The 25,902-nt window shown below is 44.6% G+C and overlaps 1 protein-coding gene across 3 annotated transcripts in view; it reads left to right on the top strand.

Moving 5' to 3' along the window:
* Positions 1-4,122: 4,122 nt before the first annotated feature.
* LOC144768663 (perforin-1-like) overlaps positions 4,123-25,902 on the top strand; it is a 111,972-nt gene continuing 90,192 nt past the window's right edge. For all 3 annotated transcript variants that reach the window (XM_078652484.1, XM_078652485.1, XM_078652483.1), the window contains exon 1: positions 4,123-4,184. The gene's annotated coding sequence lies outside the window, so the exon portion shown is untranslated. The remainder of the gene's footprint in view (positions 4,185-25,902) is intronic.

The raw sequence follows: 25,902 nt of genomic DNA, 5'->3' as shown, positions 1-25,902 counted from the left end.
TGCTTGTAGTAACCTCTGCTGTACGCCTGCCAGTCCCAGACAGGAACTGTATTATTAAGAGCAATTTGGAGAAATCACACATGTGTTATAGAAAGGGAAAGCAGCTTTCAAATGTGCACACATGGGAGAATGTAATATTTAAACGTTTTCAACGAAGTTGGTTTATTTAATTTACCTTAAAAATATAAGTAGGGAAATGTCCTTCCTAGAGGTGGAGAACAGCATGTGTGAGATGCAGATTATTTTATCGTAGTAATTTTCAACTGGCCTCATTTTTTTCCACCTCCGCATTTCTCTACCTCCCTAATTGAATGTTGAACATGACACTATTTTCTTGGAACTAGGGTGACCAACCGTCCGTAAATTTCACGGACCGTCTGTAATTGGGACCTCACGTCCATTGTCCATGAGGATCCCTTTTACGGACGCCTTTTGTCTGTAATTTTGGCCATCACAGGGAACAGCACTGCTCCCTGTGAGAGGTCTCACCTCCCTGATGGGGCGCCTCGCACTCCTCCTGGATCACAAGAGCAGCCGCACCCCGCCCTTTGTCATTCTGTCTGCGGCTGATTGTCACATACAGAATGACATTGGGCCAGTCTGGGCTGTTACACCATGTGGTGGCCTCCTCCTGCCTCAGTCTAGGGCTGGGTACCTGTTAGATACAAGTTAAAACGCCAATGCTAGAACTAAAAAGAATGGGGTATCGTTCTTTCACTGTCTCTTGATTGTAGAACTGAAGTATTTTCAAAATTATATTCAACAAAGCCATGGTTGCTGCTTATTTTATTTTAAACAACTAACAACCATTGACAAAGCCAATAGTCCTGGCTTGGGATGCAATGACAGAAACAACATAATACCAGTCGGGCGAAACACTATGCTAAGTGCAGATTTTTAGCCTAGGTGTTTTAAACCACACCCTTAATTACATCAAACACCCCCTTTGAAGAGACCCCCCAGTTATTATACACCACTTGAAGCCCTGGAAACAGCACCATGGCACAGTCACACCATTTCACAGTCACCTCACATCCTGGCACTGTGCATCATGCATGACTCATGACTTTTACGTTTTCAGACTGTCTATGTGCAGGGGCATAGTGAACTCTCCCCCACCCCACCCCTTGCTTTAGGAACGACAGCAAGGTGAAGTTCTTGATGGGCCTCTTCTGTCTGCAACTCTGCTCATAATGTGAAAAGGTGGGCGAGTAAATAAGTGAAGGAATGTGTGAATGGCTGGATGGATTACTGAAAGGATGAATGAAAGGGTGAATGGATATATAATGAAAGAAAGGATGAATGGATGAGTGAATGAGTTGAAGTATGCATGAGATAAAAGGTAAATAGATGGATGCATGGGTGGAAGGGTAGATGGATGGCTAAAAGGGTGGATGGGTGTGTAAAAGGATGGATGGATGAGTGAAAGGGTAGATGATGGGCAAGTGAATGGTTGAAAGGATGAGTGAATGGATGGATGGATTGATGAATTGATAAGTGAAAGGGTGAATGAATGGATGAGTGAAAGGGTGGATGTAAGGATTGATGAGTGAGTGAAAGGGGGGTAGATGGACAAAGAATGTATATATATTTTTTTTTTTTTGGGAGAAGAAGAAACCTTTATTTGGATATAAAATATCCATAAAAGTACACATCAAAAGTGCCAGCGACAGTACAAATTATTATAAAAAAGCAGGAAAAACAGTGAATAGATAAAAACTTCAAATGTGCATTAAAGGACTTCAATAGCATACATATGTTAAAAAAGGCAGGATATGCAAAACAACAGTGTCAACAATAGCATTTAGACAAAAAAGGTTTGTGGGCATGACAATAGCAATGTTATGCTAATGGATACTAAGAATGTATAGATTAGTTAAGAAGTGAAAGGGTGGATGGGTGAGTAATAGGATCAATGGATGGATTCATGAATGGATGAGTAGATGGAAGGGTGGGTGGGTGGTTGGATACGTGAAAGGGGGATGGAGAGAGAAAGGGAGGATGAATGACAAAGGGTGAATGGGTGGAAGAATAAGTGACTGGGTGGATGGATGAGTAAGTGAAAGGATGGCTGGATGGGTGAAAGGGTAAATGGCTGGATGGATGAGTGAATAGATGGATGGCTGGAAGAGTGGATGGATGGATGGGGTGAAAGGGTGGGTAGATGAATAATGGATGGATGAGTAAATGATGGATGGAAGGATACATGGTGGATAGGTTTGCAAATGGTTGAATATGTTTGGATATAGATGGGCACATAGATGGAAGGCCCAAATGAATGGTGAAAGACTAAATGATAGATAAAAGAATGATTACACCTTGTAGCACCCATTATTGTAAGTAACATTTCCTATACATCAACTTTCACGTTAATATGAGTCATTGTCTCTATATAATGTGTATGTGATGTAACGAACTCCGACACCCTGCCCTACATACTTGGGATGAGTAACACTATAAAAGAAATAAAGTACACATGAGAGAGGGTCTATGTGAAGATGAGGGGCACCGTTGGAGGGTGGTAGCAAGGCCAGACTGGCCAGATTGGGCACCGGATGGGTGGCGATTCTGTTACTGGGGGCTGGCACTGCAAAGTTCCTTGTATATCCAGTAGTTTTCCATCAACAATACAAGCGGCCATTGTCTGGTGACTAATGTATCTGCTGGAGAGAGATGCAAATTTTGAATCATCTAAGGTAGCAAGCTGCGGCCATTCTGAAAAACCGTGAAGTGCACGATTGTCTCAACCTAATATAAACTTATTTTGACTTGTACTTAGGTGTTTGTCTATTTACTTATGTATATACTATTGTGTGAACTCCTCTGATGTGTCTATAAAACGTACCTTTTGTCCTGAAGTTTTGTCCTGAATTTTGACCTTTTGTCCTAAATTTTTGTCCTAAATTGTGTCCCTTTGTCATGAATTTTTATACTCACCATCCTGAATTTGCGCCTATGCCAGTTGGTCACCCTACTTGGAACAGCTGAGGCATTTGTAGTAGCAACGTCTTTTAAATACAAACATGCAAGTAAAAGCTTATGCTTTTATTATAAAAATTGTAGTACCCGTATAAACATGCTTCCATAGTGTTTGCATCTTGTCTGCTATTGCCGTCTCAAAAACAGTTGGTCACTTGATATTCTTCAGAGAATGGTGATGTTGGGGCAGGGGAGTCGCACCTTCAGGAGGAAAAATATCACACTTACTCATTAGCAGGCCATCCAGAGCGCTTCTCCTGTCAGCAGGAGATTCTTATGTTGTGCGCATTACTTAAGGCCCCCTACGCGGTGAAAATCAGACTGTGTGCGGCCGCCCAGGTGAGCAGCTTAGAGGGATCATAGTTCACGACATTCATCAATCTAAACAAAGACATTGATGGGAGTTGTGGACCACTGGGTCCAGCCAGTCTTCCTATCTCACTACCCACTTTTGACATATAGGTCCAGATTATGAATGCCTTCATCATTTTGACGTGGTCGCTAACAGGAGTGACAGTGCCCATCGGAATTAGGAGGGCCATGGAAAAACCTCAGGCCTGCATTATTCACCCACAGACTTCAGCAAATGAAATCTGACTCAGTCTTCTTGTGAAATTCCAAGTATTTAATAAGGAATAACAAGAACAATTGAGGTCCCCTGGTTTTTCTTCATTTCAAAGAGACCCCGAGGGTCCCACCCTAAACTCTGCCCACCAGAATAACCGGAACAGGAGTAATATGCACTACACCGGGTTACTCAGAAAGAGACCCACAGATGGCAAATTCTCTCAATTCTGCTATTGTTTTTTTCATTGTTGTTGTTCCTCAACTTCTGTGTTGCACTTGTATGAATTTCCAATCAAAGGAGTAGCAGTGCGAAAAGTATCAAAATGAGGATTACAATATAAGGCTTTAGTAGACTCATCTGTTACTTGAACCTATAGGTTGCACATATTCTTGCTGGTTAGTTCCTGGAACAACTGTGGTAAGAACTGGAAGATATGAATCTTGGAACTTGAAAAGTTGCCACAATTTATTGCTCTGAAGGTTCAGAGTTTCCATCTACTGTCCTTGAACTACAGAAGATTGCATTAATCATTGAAAGGATTTATTTCTCAGGAAGCTGTGGTTTTATGATAAGGTAGGTATAAAGGTGGTGGTCTGTCACCTCACTTTTAGAGCACCCAGTCAAGAACAGTTCTGAGGTAAGTGTCATCTGTTGTTGATTGTCGATCATGTACTGCACAGTATGGTGATGGACTCCTAAAGAACAGATTTCTGTTTTCATGGTAGACCACCAATGGGGCCCATGAAACATGAAAGATGAGTAGCCTATAACAGGGAGAGTAAAGGAAGCAATGAAAAGGAACAATAGGAGGAGAAGAGAAAAAAGAGCAAGAACAGAAGAGAGCAATAGAGAGAGAGACACAGGGAAAGTGAAGGAAGAGAGAGACAGGTCAGAGAACAGTTGAGGGAAGAAAAAGATAACAGAAAAAAGGAGGTTTGGAGTGAGAAATGTACCTAGAAATTAAAGCTACTGTAGTGGCTGTGAAGTTGTGGGGTTTCCTTTGTGAAAGGCAACGAGGCAAGGTAAGTGCTGGAGCATGATAAAAAGAGGCACGCCTACTTGAGCCACCAGACTTCTTAGCAAAAGACAGATACTTTTCAATTAGAGGCGTATTTTGGGAATTTGTCTCAAAGGTTGGTAGGGCTAATAAAGTCAGTTTCTTGTCCGAAATGCCCCACATGTGACTGTCTCTACCTCAACCTTGGTGTATGCGTGCATATGTGTGGTCATGTCTGTGGGAGTGGCACGTTTGGTGGCATAGAGACCCCTCGTTCACATGCATTGCAATTCACAACACTGAAGAAAATGTCCTTTCCTATTCAGTTGTATGACTAAAGGTGTGGGGGGTTGACTGTCATTTTGCTCTATTGAATCTGGAGGCCTAGGGTTCGAGGCTGTGAAGCCATTTGTTGTGGCGGGTTGTCTGGTTGTCAGTCTGGGCCTTTTGAGGAAACTATATCATAATCTTGGTGATATGAGTAGTAGAAGTGTGTGTATGTGTTATTCTGAGTCGATGAAGCTGTCAGCGGCACAGTACTACAGTTAACGTCAGGTGCATATTAGTGATGGTGGTATGTGCACCACACCTCTCTTTGACTGCTTCCATTGTTGCTAGCTGCAGCGAGTTCTTCCCAGGAAGTGGTCCACTGCTTAATTTGTAAAGAAATAACTGTAGAGACCCAAAGCTTTTCTAAGGAGCCTTTAACTGCTGGGGCTGCTGAATACCAACGCTTCTTAGTGTTGATTCCATGTTATGTCTCTTACTACCACCGCTCTCCGGTTCCTGTCTCTTTATCTCACGTTTGCTGTTATTTTTAAATAATTTCTGCTTTCTCTCCTTGTCTCTGTTTCCTATATTTCTCTTCCTCTTTTTTGTGACTCTTTTGTCTATCTTACTCTTTTTTAAGTTCAAAATAGGTTTATTAAAGAGAATACAAGGTAATAGTTCAAAATAGGAACATAATATTGCGGGGAAAAACAAAAGAAGGAAAAGGGGAAGCAAATGATGATTATTTGAGAAGAAGGAAGGAAAAAATGTAATACAATATTAACAATTCAGAACATAATGGATTAATCATGGGTATCAATAGGTAAAAAGTAAATATTATAAAACATGAATAATAGAAACAAATGCAATTAGAGTTGTGCAGTAAAACAGAGTAGCAGAACATAAGGGAATGGAAAGGGTATCAAGGGGGTTTAGAAACCTCCTGCTGATCAGGTCGTGGGCGGAAGGAACGAGCTTTACAGTTATCCAAATATAACGTAATGGGAAGCCATAGCTCAGCACGTTTAGCTGCCAACTGTGCAGGAAAAACAAAAGCATTATCAAGTCTGTGATTGTGGCAAACATTATACCACCAAGCTTTGAAAGTAATGCTGGACGTAGATTTCCAGTTGACAGTAATTTGTTGAAAAGCAACTGCTAATAATAAGTCAACAATACGAACATTTAGATCTATCTGATCCCAGCAAGGGGAGAGGCTTCCCAGAAAGATTCGTTTATGTGAAAATGGAATGCTGGTGGAGAAGATAACATTAATTTGAGCCCAAACCTGTAACCAAAAGGCATGTACTTTTTTGCAAAGAAACAACATGTGAAACAAAGTAGCATTAGGGGAAGAGCATGACCAACATGTGTCTAGTGTAGTAGGAAACCGTTTGTGAAGGGTGGAAGGAGTATGTAGTAAACGATTGTAAATAAAGAATATGGTTTGCGTCAGAGAGGCAGATCTGGAGGTTTTACGAATCTTCGTCCAGATCTTATCCCAAAACGAGGTTGGCCAGGACAAGGAAAGATCATTTTCCCAGTGCTCCTCCATTGTACTTTTAAGTCTGGGATGAGTGTGTATGTGGAGGCGTTTGTAGAGGACAGAAGCTTTTGGGAGAGTAAGTAAAGTAGAATGAAGTTGAGTAGTGGGGTCAGGGGAAGATGGAGAGGGATGCGAGTTGGGGAGTTTATTATAGACCTCCATAACCGATGTTTTGAGGAGGAGATATTGGGGAGCAGAACAGAGGGGTAAGCCAAAAGTGGAGCGGAGAGTATGAAAAGGCAAGAACGCGGATTGTGAAAACAATTGTGAAATCCAAAGCAAACCCTTGGCTCTCCAGGATTTCCAGAAAATAGGTTTGCCTCGGATTAGGAGGTATTTATTATGCCAAATGGTGGAGGAAAGGAGATCAGTAACGCAGACAGGAGGAGGAGGGTGAGAGGATAAGAGAAGTTTGAGAGTGAATTTATGTATGGGAGTAAAAAGTGAGGAGGGTTTGCGTGAAAAAGAGATACACTCAGCAAAAGAGAAAGGTGATAGAAAAAGGCGTTCCACCTTAGTCCACAATGGGCAAGAGGAATCAGGATCTTGTAACAAAAAGGAGGATTGACGCAGCAAAAAAGCTCTGTGATATGCCAGGAAATTCGGAAAATTAACACCACCTTCAGAAGCCGGACGAGTAAGTCTAGCAAGAGACATTCTGGGTTTACTCTTATGCCACAAAAAGGAAGATAAAACTGAGTTTATTTTTTTTATGAACTTAGCCGGAATGGCGATGGGGATATTTGAGAGAGTATAGAGAACAACAGGGGATAGCATCATTTTGATAGTGTCCAAGCGACCCCACCAGGACAGATAAAGAGGATGCCACTTAGCCGTAAGGTCAGATAGTTTCTGAATGCATTTGGTTAGGCATAAGGAAACAGTGTCAGGGATGGAGGGGGTAATGTGCAATCCCAAATATTTGATATGGGAAGAGCTCCAGGTGAAATTGGAGGCATTAAAGTCAGTCTTAAAGGTGAACTTCGTCAATGGCAAAATCTCACATTTATCATGATTTAATTTATAACCCGATATGGAGGAATAATGCTGTACTTCTGCTAGAAAAGCGGGAATAGAAACAGTGGGATTAGAGATGAAAAGTAAAATGTCATCTGCATACGCAGCAAGCTTGATGGAAAGATCTTTGGTCTGAAATCCGTGAATATTTGGATTTTGGCGAAGTTTAGACAAAAAGGGTTCTAGGGCCAGGTTAAATCAAAAAGGTGAAAGAGGGCAACCTTGACGGACACCTCTACCAAGATTAAAATAGGGAGATGTTTGGCCATTGGCATAAACTGCAGCCCGTGGACGAGAGTATAATAAGGAAATTAAGGAGATAAATTTAGGGCCAAACCCGAACCAATTAAGAGTATGGAAAAGGTAAGGCCATTCTACCCTATCAAACGCCTTCTCAGCGTCTAAGGCAATTGCTGCGAGGGGGTATTGGAGACGTGAGGATTTTGATAAAATATTAAATAAGAGTCTTGTGTTGTCAGTAATGTAACGCCCCTTAACAAAGCCTGACTGTTCATCTCCTAAAAAGTCAGGAAGGATGTGATCTAATCTAATCGCCAGTGATTTAGCAAAAATTTGGTAGTCTATATTGACTAGGGAAATAGGTCTGTAATTTTTACAGTACTGGGCGTCTCTCCCAGGCTTAGGAATTAAACAAATATGTGCATCCGAGAAAGTACCGGAGGAAGAGCCAAATTCAGCAAAGGAGTGGAGGAGGGAGTGGAGTTTTGGAATAAGTGATTTTGAAAAATGAAGGTAGAACTCAACAGTAAAACCATCTGGGCCAGGGGCCTTGTTGAGTTTTAAACGTTGGAGAGCAGCAAGCAATTCTTTTTGGGAAATATCGGATTCTAAGGAAGAGAGGTCAAGAGGGAAAGAGGGGGGGGGTTGAATGGTAGAGAAAAAATGAGCAAGAGATTGAGGAGAGGAGGAAGTGTCTGAGGTGTATAGGGTCTCATAGAAATGGGAGAAAGTGTTAAGAATGTCAGCATCCTTGTGTTGTAGATGTGCATCAGTATCATAAATCGACTCAATGTTCACTTTGTTATGCTTGACCTTCAAGTAAATAGCAAGAATCTTTCCAGCTTTGTTCCTACCACCATAAAATTTAGCACTGGATTTAAGCAAATATAAAGAAGCATCCTCAGTAGATTTTTCATTAAATTTGATTTTGGCAGCGACCAGAGATGTCAAACTATCTGAGGAATGTGAGGTAAAATAGGCGTGTTCCAATCTTTTAATGTCACGAAGGAGGTTTTTGGTAAAATGGCGAGCAGCTTTACGTTTGTTAGCAACAAAACTGATGATGAAATCACGTGCAGCTGCTTTAAAGGTGTCCCAGAGGGTATGCCGTGATACAGGTGGGATATCATTGAAAAGAAAAAATTCATCAAAAAAATTAGAAAAAGAAGCAGAAAATTTGGGGTCCAGAAGGAGGGCATTATTAAAACGCCACCTTTTAGGACCATCAATTTTGGGTAAAACCTCAAGACAGACCACCACAGGGGCATGATCAGAAAGCAAAATCGGACCAATTTCTGCCGCCTGAAGCGTTTGAGAGAGTGCATGGGAAACAAAAATATAATCAAGACGTGATTGGGAGCGATGATGGGGTGAATAAAAAGTAAACTCTTGTAGGGTCGGGTTACATAAACGCCATGAGTCAACGAGTTTATGTTGCAAAATGGCTTGAGTGAATAGTTTGTGTGGTTTTGTGGGAATATAGGAGGCATCAGACTTCCTGTCTATCTTACTCTTAATCTGAGCCAATGTCTGATGATGAAAAATAGCAGTGGCGACTCCTCCGCTAAGGCAGAGGAGTGTCGCCCCACAAGAAAAATAAAATGATAACACCAGGTTATTATCATTTTATATTTCCTTAGCGGATCTCTAGGTGCGGGTCGGGGAGGAGCTGCATTACCCAAAGAGCAGGGGAGGAGTGGTAAGCACACCTCAAGTGCACATAACTGCTTGGCCAGCTGTCTCGGGCCAGGCAATCAGTCATGCGCACTGTGCATGTTCCCCACCAGGCTGCAATACACAGCAGCGTCGTGATTGGCTAGAGGACTCAGGAAGCCTGGGTGCTTCCTGTCCCTGCCGTCGTGGAAGAAGAATAGAGGAGAAGCGGGCGAAGCAAGATAAGTTTATCTATTTATTTTTTCTCAGTTTTTCTTTTTTAACCCTCCCCTCCATGCCCGCCCCACCTCTGATGCACTGTAGCAGCCGCTACTGAAAAATAGGTGCATCCACTGGCAGACCTTAAGCACTGGTGGTAACTTATTTGGAATATTCAAAAGCTGCTGCTCCTTCGATTTACCAATGGGATTAATGTGATAGAGGTGCAGGGGAGAGCGCTGGAGTGAAAAAGCACCAATTTGGTATGAAATGAAGGTGCCCTGGAGTTGTTGTGGGGTTGGTATGTTGATGTCTGCCATGCTGGTGATGAAGGGTTCCAATGTCTGCAGCTGTATCCTTCTAGGTCAACCATGAAGTGGTCCTCTGTCAGGGAGGCCGTGGAGGGGTTCTCTGCCAAGGCACAGTGTCGTAGGATACTCTTGCTTTTGAGGAAATAGTGCCACACATTCATAGGATGTCAAAAGCGATCTGGGATCCAAATCGACAGATCGAGTGGTACAAAACATTTTCCATTGTTTTTGAATGGGTGAACATTATATTAACACCGTCCTTTCTACCGCTCAGAAAAAAGATAGCTCATGTAAAACATACACATATTTGAACATTTACAAAATTGCACAATGCTGCAAATCCATATTATGTTGCAAAATGTCTTTTCTGTTTTAAGTGCGCCCTGACACTATATGGCATATCGGTGCATCTCTTCTCATTGAGAAGCAGCTCCGCTAAACACATTTTGGGGGCAGATTTACCAAAACATAGTGTAATGCAGCGCAGACACCAAAAGTTGTCTCATTGTGGAGCAAAGTGGGAGAGTGTAGCGCAGAGCCGTGTTTACTAAACATTGGGCCAGATTCATCAAGCTGAAAACGGCTCGCAAAGGGCCAGATTCTGAGAATCTGGCCCTTTGCGAGCGCTATTTTTGCATTTGGGATTCATCATCCCAAATGCAAAAATCGCATTTGTGGAAATCGCAAATTTGCGAATAATTGCATTTAAGGAATCTCAATTAGAGATTCCTTAAATGCAATTCATGAACCATTTAAAAATTGCGAATTCGCAATCTGGGGCCGCTATTTACTGCGAAGTCTGACTTCGTGGTAAATAGCGAAAACTTAGAAAAATGCACTTTAGTGCATTTTTCTAAGTTGTATGTTACACACACACATGTCCTTTGGACATGTGTGTGCGCAACACCAGTGTACATGAGCATTTCAGGGGTGCTACAGGGTGTCCTTTGGACACCCTGGCACCCTTGAAATCGCTTCCTTATTTGCGATTCGCTAATTGCTAATCGCAAATAAGGAATGACTCCCCATTCATTACTATGGGCCTTTAGGCCCATAGGAATGAATGGGAAAGCCATTCCTTATTTGCGATTAGCAATTTGCGAATCGCAAATAAGGAGGCAGTAGAAATCGCTATAATTATTGCGATTTCTACATGAATCCTGTTTTGGTGAGTCTTTAATAGCGATTCCTTAATAATCGCTATTAAGGACTCGCAAAATGGGACTTTGATGAATCTGGGGGATAGCCTGCTCTCTTTCCCCGCCCTGCCTTACAAATAGACTGCTTAACACCACGCAGACCTTTCCACCATAGTGCCTAGGTGTGTGCTTGATGTCTACCATAAGTTTTCTATTGGAAGCATATTTTTCCTGTACATAGCCCCATACCTAGACAAACGTTAAACATTTCACACATTAAGGGGCTCATTAGGATGGCGGTTTTTCCGCATCCTCCGGGCCGGCGGAAGTGTCCGCCGGCCTGGAGGATGCGGAAAAACCGCGGCGGAGACTCCAAAGACCCACCGCCAAATTAGGATGGCTGGTGGGTCTGGAATTCCGTCCGCCGCTTTTCCGCCGCGGTCGGAAAAGCTATAACATGGCAGGCGGTGTCTATGAGACACCGTCCGCCATATTATGATGTTTGTGTAAATATGCTTTTCCACGGCGGCTTTTCCGCCATGGAAAAGCATACGGACATTCACTTTGGGGGCCCGTTGCGGGCCCCCTGGGTGAATGGGAGGGTGGGGGGTGCACATGGGGGGTACCTATGGTACCCCCCTGCATTTGCGTACACAAAGCAGCAGGCACCGTGCGGTGCCTGCCGCTTTGTGCATGTAAATGCAACACATGCATTTTTAACATTGCGGCGGGTGCAGCTTGAAGCTGCACCCACCGCAATAATAAAAATAGAGGATGTGACCGCCACCCTGGCGGTCACATCCTAATTGCCATGGAGGGACCGCCGCTGCCCATGCGGACGGTCCCTCCTACTCAGGGGTGGCGGACGGACGCAAGTCCGTCCGCCATCCTAATCGGCCCCTAAATGTGTGCTGTACAGTTCAGCACGTTTGCAATGTGTGAAAATGTAGATGCCATAAAAAGATTTCTCTAAATTTTCACCTGCCTTAGGTGGAGTTATTTTTTGATGCAAAGCCCGATTTAATCATTTTAGTTTATTAAGTTTGCATTAAAAAAATGGTGATTGCACTCGAAAGTAAACACCCTATCAAGTCTCTGTGCCACATTGCATCAATTTGCCTGACTTTGTGATAGCGTAAAGTTTTGATAAATCTGTCCAACAAATTTAGGCCTAGATTTACTAATATTTTGCATCAGGGTTGCGTCACATTTTTAGCGCAGCCTGATGCAAAATCTATTTTGGTATTTACAAAGCCACGTAGAGCAGGATTTGTTTGAGTTCATAAAAAAATGTAAAGCAAGGCAGTGCATAGCTCCGTCTTGTGCTACCTTGTATCAGAAGGCATACACCATGGGTGGTGCTTGGGCGTTCCTGTGCACCCATGTATTTTGACACAAACCCATATTTACTAAAGTCAGTTAACATGGGTTTACGTCAAAATGGTATGCCAACCAAGGGCTGGCGCAAGGAGAAAAAATATTCCTATAATATCCCTTAGGTAATATGCCTATTGAACATACATTTTCCCTGTTAGTTCCTTTAAAAATCAACACACCAGTTCTCAAAAGAGAGATAAAGGGGCAGATTTATGAAGGCCTTGCGCCGCCGGTGCGTCATTTTTAACATGGGAAAAAGTGACGCACCGGTGGCGCAAGGCCTTCATAAATCTGCCCCAAAGTATTGGACTTTGTCGATATAACAACTGTTGCTTTGAGAAAAGTAGTTATCAATTAAACATGAATGATCAATGATGAAACAAAAATGTTCCTCAGAAAAAGGTTTTCTTCTTTCTACTCTGTATGAAATACATTTGCGGTTTGTGTTTCCTGCAAGAAAAAAATAGCTTGTTCTTCTTTCCATTAACTGTGCAGTTTAACACCACAGAGGTTCAATCCTCTCCTCTCTAATGTGCGAATACAGCGAGCAATAGCTGACAAGTAACCAATTAACTCATGCACAGTGACTGGTATGGTGTTGCTCCCAGAATGCATTATTTGGAGAAAAAAATTGTATACCTTTAATCAAAAAATATTCCCCAGCTAAATATGCTATCAAAGAACTAAAGCTATCTTATATATCCAAAAATACAAATGCTCAAAATATCAATGTGCAGATGTTTTCGCCCACCAAATTTCTTTTTTGTTATTTTCCTGTAATTGCTAAAAACATTTTCACAAACTTCATTGAAATGTTATTCTTTTCCCCGAATTTTAAAAGATGTTCTCATACAAAGTCCAACAATTTAACATAATCTCTTCAGGAAGAATGTATACATTAACTATTTGTCATAGACTAATGTTCTATTTGGAAGCTGGGTCAATATTAATATGCTACGGTTTGTTGCATTGAAGAAGGAATATTTTCCTTAAGTCATCACTGTGTCACTTTATTAAATATTAATATTTCAGTATGTAATGTTGTATATAGCATGTGTGCAGATGTGCAGACTAGTATATGCTGTGTATTACCATTGTTAAGTAAGGGGAGAGATCACAACGAAAGGCAAAGGCATGGGCCATACCTTCAGGGGAGGGTGTTTGGGCTGCTGTGGATCCTTCAAATAAATACATTCTTGTCTTGGTAGTTGGGTCTAAGGGCCCTGAGTTGGGTCTGATATGTATGTGTTGGGTTCTCGTCCGGGGAACAAAATAAAAGCCAAAACAGTGACCTTTGATGGATGTAAACCATGAGAGATAGAGATGGTGATACACATCTGGTGGCTAAATGTAAAAATGTGATACCAGATAACCTGGATTAATACAGGCTTCTCTGTTTATCCATATTAAGTGACCCTAGTCAAACATTTTATGTCACAGAGCCTCTTTTTTCGTTTAATATCACATATGAGTGTACTTTTAAAAATGGTTGTGGTATGTGGTTTACCACTTTACTGGGGACTTGAAAGTAAATCAGCTGTAAGCCAATGTTACCATGTTTTTGGGGAGGGTGCAAAAGAACAATTTCATGAGTTAACAAAGGTAAACTGCATAGAGTCCTATGGCCAACAAAAATGAATTTAGCAAAACAATAGGAGGGGTGAAGGCAAAAGGTTTGGGGGTGGCCCTCCAGAGAGAGCCACGTCCAACAGAGACCATACCAATTTCCACAAATCTATTCCAGTAGTCTCAACTACAAGACATATGACTATGACTGGCCTGTTTGAATATAACAAAATATGAAAACTAAGTGATAATTACCCAAAAATTACAAATGTGACGTTTCAGTTTGCAGGCACAAGAGCATCTTATAGATCTCCCAACAAACATCAAGAGAAAAGGGAGGTTCAAGTGCCTTCAAAAACTTCTTACAGCTAAATCTACCCAAACATCCAGGGAAAACTGCCAAAAATGCTGTGTGTTTTTTCCAATTTGGGTATCGAAATGAACTTCTTTCCAGCACTAAGTGGTAGAAGCATAAGCAAACATGGCTGTCTTCACCCTAAGACAAATTGACACTGTTGTGCCAGACCTGACTGCCATGTCCTGTGATAAGCTAGATTTCCATTGAGTGGTTGACCAACAATCGCACTCTTCCCAGATTTTGGCTGTATGGCAACCTAAAACAATCTGAGAAATGCTAAAGCTTTGTGATACTTGAGAGCATCTCCCTGTAGGAAATGCTTTTACTTCATGAATGAATAGATTCCTCTCACTACAATCTTCTAAGTCTAGATATTTTTAAGGGCAGTAAATAAACCCACCGACGTTTTACATATTTTTGGTATTTCTGTTGTGTTTATTTTTAACTCTTCAGCCCTTTATAAAGAATTAGAATTACCATGAAAAGGACATTGACCGGTGTGTGATTAACTGGGCCATACTTTACTCGAATGCATAATCCTAACCAACTCCAAGAGTTGGCATTGAATGCTACTCTTCAAATACAATTGGCAAGCCACTTGCAAGCCAAGGACGCTTTGTGAGTGCTTGATAAAACAATTGCAAGAAAGAGGATCTCTATCTGAGGTCCAAGGGACACCATGAAAAACTGCAACCCATGACCTGGAAAAAATGATTGAGATTGCAAACACAGGGATAACACAACTCAATGCAATATCTATATTGATAAGATTTACAGCTTACTGCAACACTTAAGAACTACATGATCTCCTTTGGAACGGAAGATAAGGGGTTGCGATAAACATATGTTAGGTGGTAATGAAAATAGTCTGATGCACCTCAATCACAGAATTCATCTGCCAAACTTCTCTCATATTGTACAGTGGAGGAAATTCTGGCGGTAGAGACTAGACTCGAATTATGCACATATTCCGCAAACCAGGGATTTCTTTTCTTTCCTCAGTTTGTTTACTCCAATGCAAATCACTCACTATTCTCTGTCTGTAGATACCTCAATCTGGGGTCGGCTAGCCAAGTTAAAAGTTGAACTTGTTCACCCTAGATCTGCCTACAGCTGAAAGATTGGAGGGCTTTATTTAGATTGTGGCTGACAGGGTACACAAATGTTGTTGCATCATGGGCCGGAGTCAGGTGAATCTCTATGATTCCGAATGTGGAGCACCCGATAGCTCTGCCAATGTAACCCTTTAACTGAAGGCCCGACTGACATTGAGTTGTTGGGCAAAGTACCTCAGACCATACTTCCAATTTAGGGCAGGTATTCGGATGTACTATTTTCTAGTTTGGAAGTGCCATGGAAATCCTGGTGGTCCCGAAAAGGAAAGGAGAAACATGACTCTCCTACGCTGGAAGAAAACTCCCTTAATGTCAGGGACATATTCTTTTGTTTTTCACAACAAACTCCCACATTAAACATTGCAACCACTCAGCCAACTTTCAGTGCCTTCAACAGAAAGTTGCAGGCAGCACAATTTCTAAAGTCAAAGAGATCTCGACCTGTCTTATGGAGATCTCTAAATATGGAAGTCGATCTTCCGTAAGGGCAGCACAATTAACTCCTCTGCTGCCCTGGCAGACCAACGGACTGGCCAAACTGTAAATAAGACCTAAATAGGAATTTACCAACATGAGGTTCTGAGACTCAAGTACACAGCAACATCTGCCAAAAATAACAAGCATTGGTAAATGCATTAGGTTTGGCCTATGTGAACAATAATAAGCAGTTTTTAAAAAAATTTGTATAAACTTTATTTTAAAGAGTTTGTGCTGTTGAACATACAATAGCAATATACCAGATTCAACCGACTCAGTATATCATTAACACATCATTCGGATACAACGTACAAAGGCATGATACATGAAACATCGAAGCAATGGAGCAGGGGCAAGTCCATCCACTCAGCAACGTTGGCATGATAGTCCATCATGTGAGGGGGCATTGCAGTTTTCTAGAGTAATTGCTACCAAAGGAGCGTCACCCAGTGGAGCGATACTTCACAGAGCAACATGCAATTGTATCACTCTTAATAGCAGTACACAATTATGTGGCAGTACAAAAATGATAACTATCAATCCCACCATTGTACAATTCATCTGGAACACCATTACCAGTATAAACATGGATCACAGCATAGGAATTACACAATCAGGTCCCCCGTCCCAGGATCCCCACTCTCTGCATTCTCCCCAGAACCTCCCCCCTCACCTCCCATCAAGTACGTCTGCAGTGGTCCCCACACATCCATCGGCCTAGAGGACATCGGCAACAGTTCCGCATATATAGAAGATTGCTCCTGACAATATACAAGATCATGCATCCATTCTTTGAATTTCGGGGCTCTCCCCTGCCCCCATCTACAAGCAATTCTACGCTTTGCCAACAGAAGAGCAATATCGAAAAACTTTTTTATCTGTTTAGGAATATGCATGTATATCCCAACAACATCACCAAAGGATCCATATCAAAAGTAATACCCACCATGTGTTCAAGTGCCCCATGAACTTGCGATCAATACTCAGTTATAGCTGGACATTCCCACGCCAGATGTAGGAATCCCGCCCCAGGTCTCTGACATCTCATACACCTGTCATTGTCTGATAAGTGAAAGCAATACTTCTTGGCAGGAGTGTAATATATACGTTGCAAACATTTATAGTGGATGACCTTAAATCTGCAGCTAGCAGATATACTTTCTGTCGCCCATCTGAGAAGAAGCTGCCTACCACCCCACACCAGCCGCAGCAATTCAGCCTGTAGCGTCTTAAAGAAATAAGCACCACGGTAATATGGGACATTGAAGAAAAGATATAAAAATTGGGGAAGCACAACCATTTTCACAAGGGATGCTCTACCTGCCAGCGAAAGAGGCAGTGAATTCCTTCGAGTAACTTTAGCCTCCAATTTGGTTATCGCTGTGCCATAATTCAGTCTGAGCGTCTCCTCACGATCTCTGGAGACCTGTATCCCCAAGTATCTAAGGTCGCTATCACACCATTGCAAAGGAAAATCTAGGGGGGATTTAGTCATGGCAGGTGTAAGGGAGAAGAACTGTGATTTTCCCCAATTTATGTTAATCCCTGAAAGTCGACCAAAAATTAAGAACTCTCTCAGGAGAGGGTTTAGATTGCATTCGGGGTCCCTCACATAGAGTGTGATGTCGTCAGCATAAAGCGACACCAGCAGCTGTCGCTGATTGCACTGGACTGCCTTATCATTATGGATCTGCCGCAGCCTGGCCGCTAATGGCTCAATCGCTATTGCAAAAAGCAATGGTGAGAGCGGGCAGCCCTGGCGATTGCCCCTGGTAAGCTCCATAGCCGAAGACATATGACTATTGATCACTATTTTGGCTGTCGGTTTATAATACAGCAATGTAAGCCATTCCACAAAAATGGGCGGGGATCCCATTCTCAGCAGCACTTTAAACAAGTAAAAAGTCCACATTTGTAAAGCGCACAATCATCCGTAAGGGTCTCTAGGCGCTGGGGGCCGTCGGGAAGATTAAGCGAGCTATTGCCCAGAGTCACATGGTGCTGGGCTACCCTGCCGCCGTAGCCGGGGATCGAACCGTGGTCCCCAGATTCCAGCGTCAGTCGCCCTGGCCGCGGCGCCACACCTCTCCCCTCCACAGAAACAAATGCTTTTGAGGCATCCAAGAAAACAGCTGCAACCGGAAAGTCAGGAGCTACCGTCTGTATCAGTGAGAATAGAGTGCGTAAGTTATGTGTTGTGGCTCGCCCTGGGACAAATCCCGATTGATCGGGGAGAACGATCTTATCGATTAGTAATGTTAACCGGGTAGCCAAAACTTTAGCTAGAATTTTGGTGTCGCAGTTGATGAGCGAAAGAGGTCTACAGGAGTCTGTCTTCTGGGGAGGTTTTTCGGGTTTCAATAGTGAGGTGATGACCACTTCTCTCATCGAGGAAGGCAAGATCCCTGCCTCCATCGATTCTTCAAATATTTCGCGCAGGACCGGCGCCATAATATCCACATAGCATTTGTAGAATTCGGCTGGTATGCCATCCAGTCCAGACGCTTTCCCGTTTTGTAAGGACATTATCACATCCCGTATCTCATCAGTCTCTAAAGGAGCGCCTAAAAACTGCCTATGAACATCACTCAGCCAACAGAGTGCCACATCCCCAGGAAGTCCTCCAAGTCTACTTCACCAGCCCTTTGTGTAGTGTACAGAGCCTCATAGTGCACCTTAAAAGTATCCAGTATGCCCTCCGTATCGTGTCGTAGACTGCCCTCTTGTGTTTCTATCTCCAGAACAGAATTATTGAATCTGGGACACCTAGTGACCTCTGCCAAGGCCCTCCCCGGGCGCTGTCCTTCTCCATATCTACGTGCCACCCAATGCCGTTGTGAGAAGTTGGCCTGATAGGTGATGTTTCCAATTCTGGAACCACCTGTTATCAGACCAAACAATCCCTTATGGTGTCTGGTTGTAAGTCAACCTTATTAGACAAGCTATCCTAGGGGTAGCATGGACTAAGCAGCCTAAAGGCTTAACTTAAGAGGTCGTGTTAAGCGAGCTGTTTTACCACATACAATCCTGTAATATCAAATGAAAGGACACCACACAAGTATATATTATAAAAATATATGTATTTATTACTAAAAACAATCCCCAGTATTCTTTATGAATAAAGGGGCACAAGCGTTAAATCAAAAGCACAGTATAACATACAAAGTTGCACAAATATGGATGAGGGCGAGGGGCCACTCAGACCATATACTAAACAAGTGGTATAAGAGATACCAATCTAACAGTGGTTAGGCCTAGGGCCTAGGGAATCGCTGGGAGCAGTCGGGACAAGCAATGTTGAAGTCGGGAAAAGCCCGCGGGATTCGGGTGCAGTGCAGAAAGCGCACGCATGCACCAATGTTAACCAATGGTGCGTAAAAGTTACAAAGTTAGAGTTAAAGGACACTTCCGCTGAACCTAGAGGAACAAAACTTAAGACACAGACCCTAGAGGTGTGTACCAGTGTGGGAACACCGGCGTTGCAATGTTACCTCACCCACAGGAAGCGGGTGCACAGGGTCGAAGTTGAGTCGGGTTTCGTCACGCAGGCTCTTGGTGCTTGGAGCTGAAAGGGCTGCAGGCAGGGTGAAAGAGAAGTGTCCGGTGGAGTCCAAGGGTGGACTCAAGTCGATAAGTACCTGAAAGCAGAGGGGACAGAGTCTGGGTCACTCAGCAATGACCAGGGTGGAACCAGGACGGAACCAGGCAATGTCGGGCGCAATCAGGTGGTTGTCGAGGAGCTTCTCTCCGCTGTCACGTGGGCTCTGGGGCATCTACGAAGTCCAGGAGCAGGTCACGATCTGTCCCACGCAGGCTCTCCCCGTCGGGGCTGTTGGCTTCAAGATTGGAGCAAACAACACTTGGCAAAAGCAATCCACGCGGAACCGGGAGATTGCTTCTCACTCAAACCAGGAGGGTCAGAGTGGGGGCTCCTTTTCAGGGGAGCTGGTGCAAATCTGGAGCAACCAGAATCGCAAGTCGAATTTCAAGTTTCGTCGGCACAGGGGCCACAAGCCGGCTGGCAAGTGACCGGGCCAACGCGTTGAGCCAAAAGAAGCAGAAGTGCCCCACGCAGCACTCGTCGAGTGTGGAGGGCTGAACTTCGGTGCAAGAGTGGCTCAGGGTTGGGGCTTCTCAAACCCCGGTGTACAGCTTCGAGGGTCACTCGTGGGCTGCACGGTCAGCGTCTCGTGGTCTTTCCAAGATGGCGTGCCCCACGCTTCCTGTCGCCTCCACGGGTCTCAGCTCTGCAGGGACTGTGGATCGGGCTGTTAGAAGGCAGGCAAGCTTGATCTCGTCGATCTCTGTCGCTCGAGTTCCGGCGGGAACTGCGACAAAGCAGATGTCAATGGCTGGATGGTGCCTGTTTGCACAGGGTGGTCACTCCTTGACCACAAGGGAGATTCTTCGGGCTTCTACGTCGAGTAGGATGTCGAAGGGTCCAGAGTTTCGTTTCTTATGTTTCATCAGGATAATCTGAAGTGCATTGGCACTGCTCCCACTCTTATTCGAATCTGGGGGGCTGGATTACCTGCTAGGTCCCCTCCTATGGGTGGGACCCAGGAAGGGGGTGGATACACCCCTTCCCTTTGATCCAGGCCGCCCTGGCACGAGGGCTGGAGTGCCCCAGAACCGGTTTGGCCGGATTATGCAAGGGGCAGCCTTGTGCTCCCCATGCAGTGTCTGGTTTCTTTCAAACCTCCCTGCTACAATCCACTATCTCCTGTCTGGGGGGTGTAACACCTCCCTGCGACAGGAAACCCTTTGTCCAGGCCCCATTTGGCTGAGTTTCGGTCAGCTTCAGGGGGTCAGACTCGTGTCTGTGGCAGAGGCATCCATTTTGTGGATCCAAGGTCCTTTTAGAAATTAACCGCATTTAAGTAAAGTAACATGTTTTACCCCTCTAGAGGGGTGGAATGCTATCCCCGTCGCCAGAACTGGCGAGGGGATAGTATTCCAAATCGTATGACACCTTACACGACATGTTTTGATAAAGCCAAACCAAAGTTGCTATATAACCGCGAGGATTATAAGGCACTTAAGAGTATATGGTATGGCATTATCCTGAAACGGCTTAGGGAGTTGTTCCCGACAGCTGCAGACAGGCTCAGCTCATGCTAGAGCTCCATCTCACATTAAACCACGCACTCTGCCTCCAGGATTGATAAGGCCTTCCATAGGAGTGGCTCACAGGTTAATATGTGTCCAGATATAGGTTTAGATATAGGTATACTATATCTAAGTAAGGGGTGATTACACCACCTTACCCCAGCTGAGTGATCAGCCAGTTGTGTCAATTTAAGAACCAGCCAGGGGTGGCAAAAGATATGCTGCAGCCCCTGGTAGGCCTTGGTGGCTCCTATGCCCTGGGCACCTATAGTGCATTATACAGGGGCTGACAAGGAGTCCATTTCCAATTGTGATATGTACCTAGGGTACATGGAATCCATTTTACAGAGAGAGCGGATGGCCTGGGGCCCTGATTGGCAGGGAACCAGGTCAACTAAGTCGAAAACCAGCTAAACACAAGGCAAAAAATCTGGGGTAACCATAGTCAGGTAGCCACCTTCCTACATAAACCCCCCCCCAAACGAAAGGAGATAAGGCTATCCTTGGCCAGGTAAGCCTATATTGCCTGTGTGGCCATATAAGGAAGTACCTGCACTAGCATGGGTACCCCCTGTCTCATGGTCCACTAAGCAGTCCCTCACCCTTGGGGTATTAGAGGGTCTCCACCATAGGGAATCACTACCTTGGGTGTGTTTATGCAAAGTTAAAGGCTGGTTTGGATATGGAGTATTGAAGTGAGGCTCCACTAATTTAGGGCCCAGCTTCCTCCAATTATCTTCCACCATGTGTGCCTTTCTTTCTCCAACTGAGTTGCACTGTGCTCTCAGGGTCAGCCTCTGGCTACCTAAAGCCGGAGGCTGGGTCCCTCTGTTTGGCTTGCTGGAGGGACAGTTCAGGTTTGGGCCCTTTGGGTCCCGGGTTTGGCTGTGCCCAACAGAATCCATCTGTGGGAGGTCCCTAACTACTTTTAAGGGGGCTCCCTCAGGAGTTTTTAAAGTTTTCACCTCACTAGGGCTACTAGTTTTGGTGCCCCTAATCTGTTGATGGGGTGCTTTATTTGACAGGGGGCCCTCTGGGTCTCACTGTCCTTCTTGTCCTCTGCAGCCCTGGGCTGACTAAGGCAAGGTAGAGAGGGGCAGGTTACCTTCTCCAGACTGGGTCCCACCTGAGAAGGGTCCACTGACATCAGGGGCTCCGTCAGGCTAGGCCCAACCACCTCTGGGGCAGTTCCTTCATCAGGGGTAAGATCAGTTCCCTGAGGAGGCTGATCCTGTCCTAAAGTCTGGTGAGGGGGAGATTTCTCTTCCTCCTCCATGCTCTCAGTTTGTGTGGAGTTATCCATAATTTCAGGCTTCACAACACACATATCAGTTTGAGTTTGGGCTGTGGCCATCACAGCCCCACCAACCTTTTCAGGAGGGGACTCAGTTTGGGTTTCTGCTGTTATCATAACAGCTTTGCTATTCTGTTCAGGAAGAGCTTTTGCTAAAGATGGGGCAGAGAGTTGCTCAGCCCTACCAACCTTTTCAGGAAGGACATCTTGAATTGGGGCTGTAGCCATTACAGCCCCACTAACCTTTCCATTGGAATTTACCATTCTAGAATGGGTTTCCTGTTCAACCTCAGCCCAGGCTGAGATTTCCAAATCATTACCAAGTAGACAGTCCACAGGCAAGTTTGATGACACTGCCACTCTCTTTGGGCCAGTGACACCTCCCCAGCGGAGACTTACTACTGCCATGGGATGATTTGTTTGGATGCCATCAATTTTTGTTACCTGGTATGTGGCACCAGGTAAAAGTTGCTTAGAGGGGACTATACAATCAGCCACCATGGTGATGCTAGCCCCTGTGTCTCTAAAAGCTTCAACTTTCAAACCATTGATGATGGGTTCTTGTCTATATTTGCTCAAAGTATTTGGGCAGTCAGAGAAGTTGGCAAACCCCATGCCAGTCTCATAAACAAGATTATTTGGGGATGGGGACCTGGATAGGCCAGGGTCCTCCTGGGCTCCAAAAGTAAACCCACCCAGATTCCTGGGTGTGCTCCCACTTCCTGGGGGATTACTGCTGACAGTAACAGGAGGTGTTGGAGCTGGCTTTGGAGGTATATTCTCTTTATTGCCATTCTTGGGACAACAGTTGTCTGTTTTGTAATGCCCAACCTGCTTACAGACATGCCAATAGGGCTTTTTCTCGGTTGAAGAAGTGGCTTGGGACCCACCCCCATTCTTGGAGTTTTGGGGCCCTGGGGAAGTCTTTTCTTTACTTTTATCCCCACCCTTATCTTGAGGCTTGGTAGACCCCTTCTTCTGGTTACTGTCCTGATTCTTAGGCCTAATCCTGGTTCTGACCCATTTATCTGCCCTCTTTCCCAATTCTTGGGGAGAGGTCAAATCTGAGTCCACCAGGTGCTGGTGTAAGAGCTGGTTCTGACAATTACTTAGGATCTGCTCCCTCATAATCAAATTATACAATCCTGTGAAGTCATGTACTTTGCTGCCATTTAGCCAACCCTCCAGAGCCTTAGTAGCACAATCTACAAAATCAGTCCAGTCCTGTGTCTGTGTCTTCTGGGTGTCTCTGAACTTCAACCTGTACTGTTCAGTGGTTAAGCCAAACCCATCTATTAGGACACTCTTCAGGACTTTGTAATTGTTTGCATCCTCATGTCTGACAGTGAGGAGCTTATCTCTCCCTTTCTCAGAAAAGGAGTACCATAAGATTGCTGCCCACTGTTCCTCAGGAACCTGCTGTACCATGCAGGTTCTCTCAAGAGCAGTTATCCATTTGTGGATGTCATCCCCTTCCTTGTAGGGGGGAACAATCTTTGTCAGGTTTCTACTATCATAGGACCTGGGTTTCTCTTTAGGAATATTGCTGCCACCAGTGGCATCTAAGCCACACATTTTCTGTTCTCTTGCCAAGGCAAGTCTAGCTTGAGCCAGGGCTACCTCCTCTCTCTCTATTTGGAGTTTGACAGCCCTCATTCTTGCCTCATGCTCTTTTTTCTGAGAGGGAGTCATTCCTCTCTGAGATTCTCTTGAGGCACTAGAAATATGAGAGTCCCCTGCTGGAGATCTCACTCTTCTGTTGCCTGGGAGAATGTTATAGGGTCTGGGGAGGTGCTGGCCCTCTCCATTCCCAAGTAGGTTTAAGTTGGCCTGGGTAAGCCTGGCAACTGTAACCTGGTTAACCCCTTGATCCTGATTTTCAGGGTCCTCTCTATCTGAGTCCTCCTCTTCTTCTACCACTGGGGGAATCTCATTCTCAGGGAGTTGTACTCCATCTCCTGATCCTAAGGGAACTGCAGTTGCCTTATCTAAGTCATCCTGTTCTAGAATGGCTATCAGGGAAGGACTGGTGGGACTTCTGCCCCTTTTTAACCCTCTTGATATGCACAAGGCAACCAAGTCTTTGTGGGTTAGTTTGTCATAACTGGAAGTTGCCTGGGTAAGGTCAACTGTCACAGGCAGAGAGCCTGAGGCTTCACCTGTGCCAGACATGACTCTAGTGTGGTGTAAGTGATGCACCTACCTACACTAAGTGTTTTCCTACTGTACCTTGCTAGTGAGTTGTAGTCAGGGTGTGCTAATCCCTTTAATCTACAACTACTAAGTTCAGTAGAACTTAAATATGCTAAGCTTTTGATTTATATGTACCTAGAGGTACTTGATGTGATCTTTCAATTTGATAAAAGATTGCAATGGTAAAACAACAGCAAGCTCAAATCCCACCGCTGCCACCAATGTGAGAAGTTGGCCTGATAGGTGATGTTTCCAATTCTGGAACCACCTGTTATCAGACCAAACAATCCCTTATGGTGTCTGGTTGTAAGTCAACCTTATTAGACAAGCTATCCTAGGGGTAGCATGGACTAAGCAGCCTAAAGGCTTAACTTAAGAGGTCGTGTTAAGCGAGCTGTTTTACCACATACAATCCTGTAATATCAAATGAAAGGACACCACACAAGTATATATTATAAAAATATATGTATTTATTACTAAAAACAATCCCCAGTATTCTTTATGAATAAAGGGGCACAAGCGTTAAATCAAAAGCACAGTATAACATACAAAGTTGCACAAATATGGATGAGGGCGAGGGGCCACTCAGACCATATACTAAACAAGTGGTATAAGAGATACCAATCGAACAGTGGTTAGGCCTAGGGCCTAGGGCATCGCTGGGAGCAGTCGGGACAAGCAATGCTGAAGTCGGGAAAAGCCCGCGGGATTCGGGTGCAGTGCAGAAAGCGCACGCATGCACCAATGTTAACCAATGGTGCGTAAAAGTTACAAAGTTAGAGTTAAAGGACACTTCCGCTGAACCTAGAGGAACAAAACTTAAGACACAGACCCTAGAGGTGTGTACCAGTGTGGGAACACCGGCGTTGCAATGTTACCTCACCCACAGGAAGCGGGTGCACAGGGTCGAAGTTGAGTCGGGTTTCGTCACGCAGGCTCTTGGTGCTTGGAGCTGAAAGGGCTGCAGGCAGGGTGAAAGAGAAGTGTCCGGTGGAGTCCAAGGGTGGACTCAAGTCAATAAGTACCTGAAAGCAGAGGGGACAGAGTCTGGGTCACTCAGCAGTGACCAGGGTGGAACCAGGACGGAACCAGGCAATGTCGGGCGCAATCAGGTGGTTGTCGAGGAGCTTCTCTCCACTGTCACGTGGGCTCTGGGGCATCTACGAAGTCCAGGAGCAGGTCACGATCTGTCCCACGGAGGCTCTCGCCGTCGGCGCTGTCGGCTTCAAGATTGGAGCAAACAACACTTGGCAAAAGCAATCCACGCGGAACTGGGAGATTGCTTCTCACTCGAACCAGGAGGGTCAGAGTGGGGGCTCCTTTTCAGGGGAGCTGGTGCAAATCTGGAGCAACCAGAATCGCAAGTCGAATTTCAAGTTTCGTCGGCACAGGGGCCACAAGCCGGCTGGCAAGTGACCGGGCCAACACGTTGAGCCAAAAGAAGCAGAAGGGCCCCACGCAGCACTCGTCGAGT

Source organism: Lissotriton helveticus, chromosome 7 (assembly GCF_964261635.1).
Source record: "Lissotriton helveticus chromosome 7, aLisHel1.1, whole genome shotgun sequence".
Taxonomy (NCBI): Eukaryota; Metazoa; Chordata; class Amphibia; order Caudata; family Salamandridae; genus Lissotriton; species Lissotriton helveticus.
This window is presented reverse-complemented; position numbering and strand designations above follow the sequence as displayed.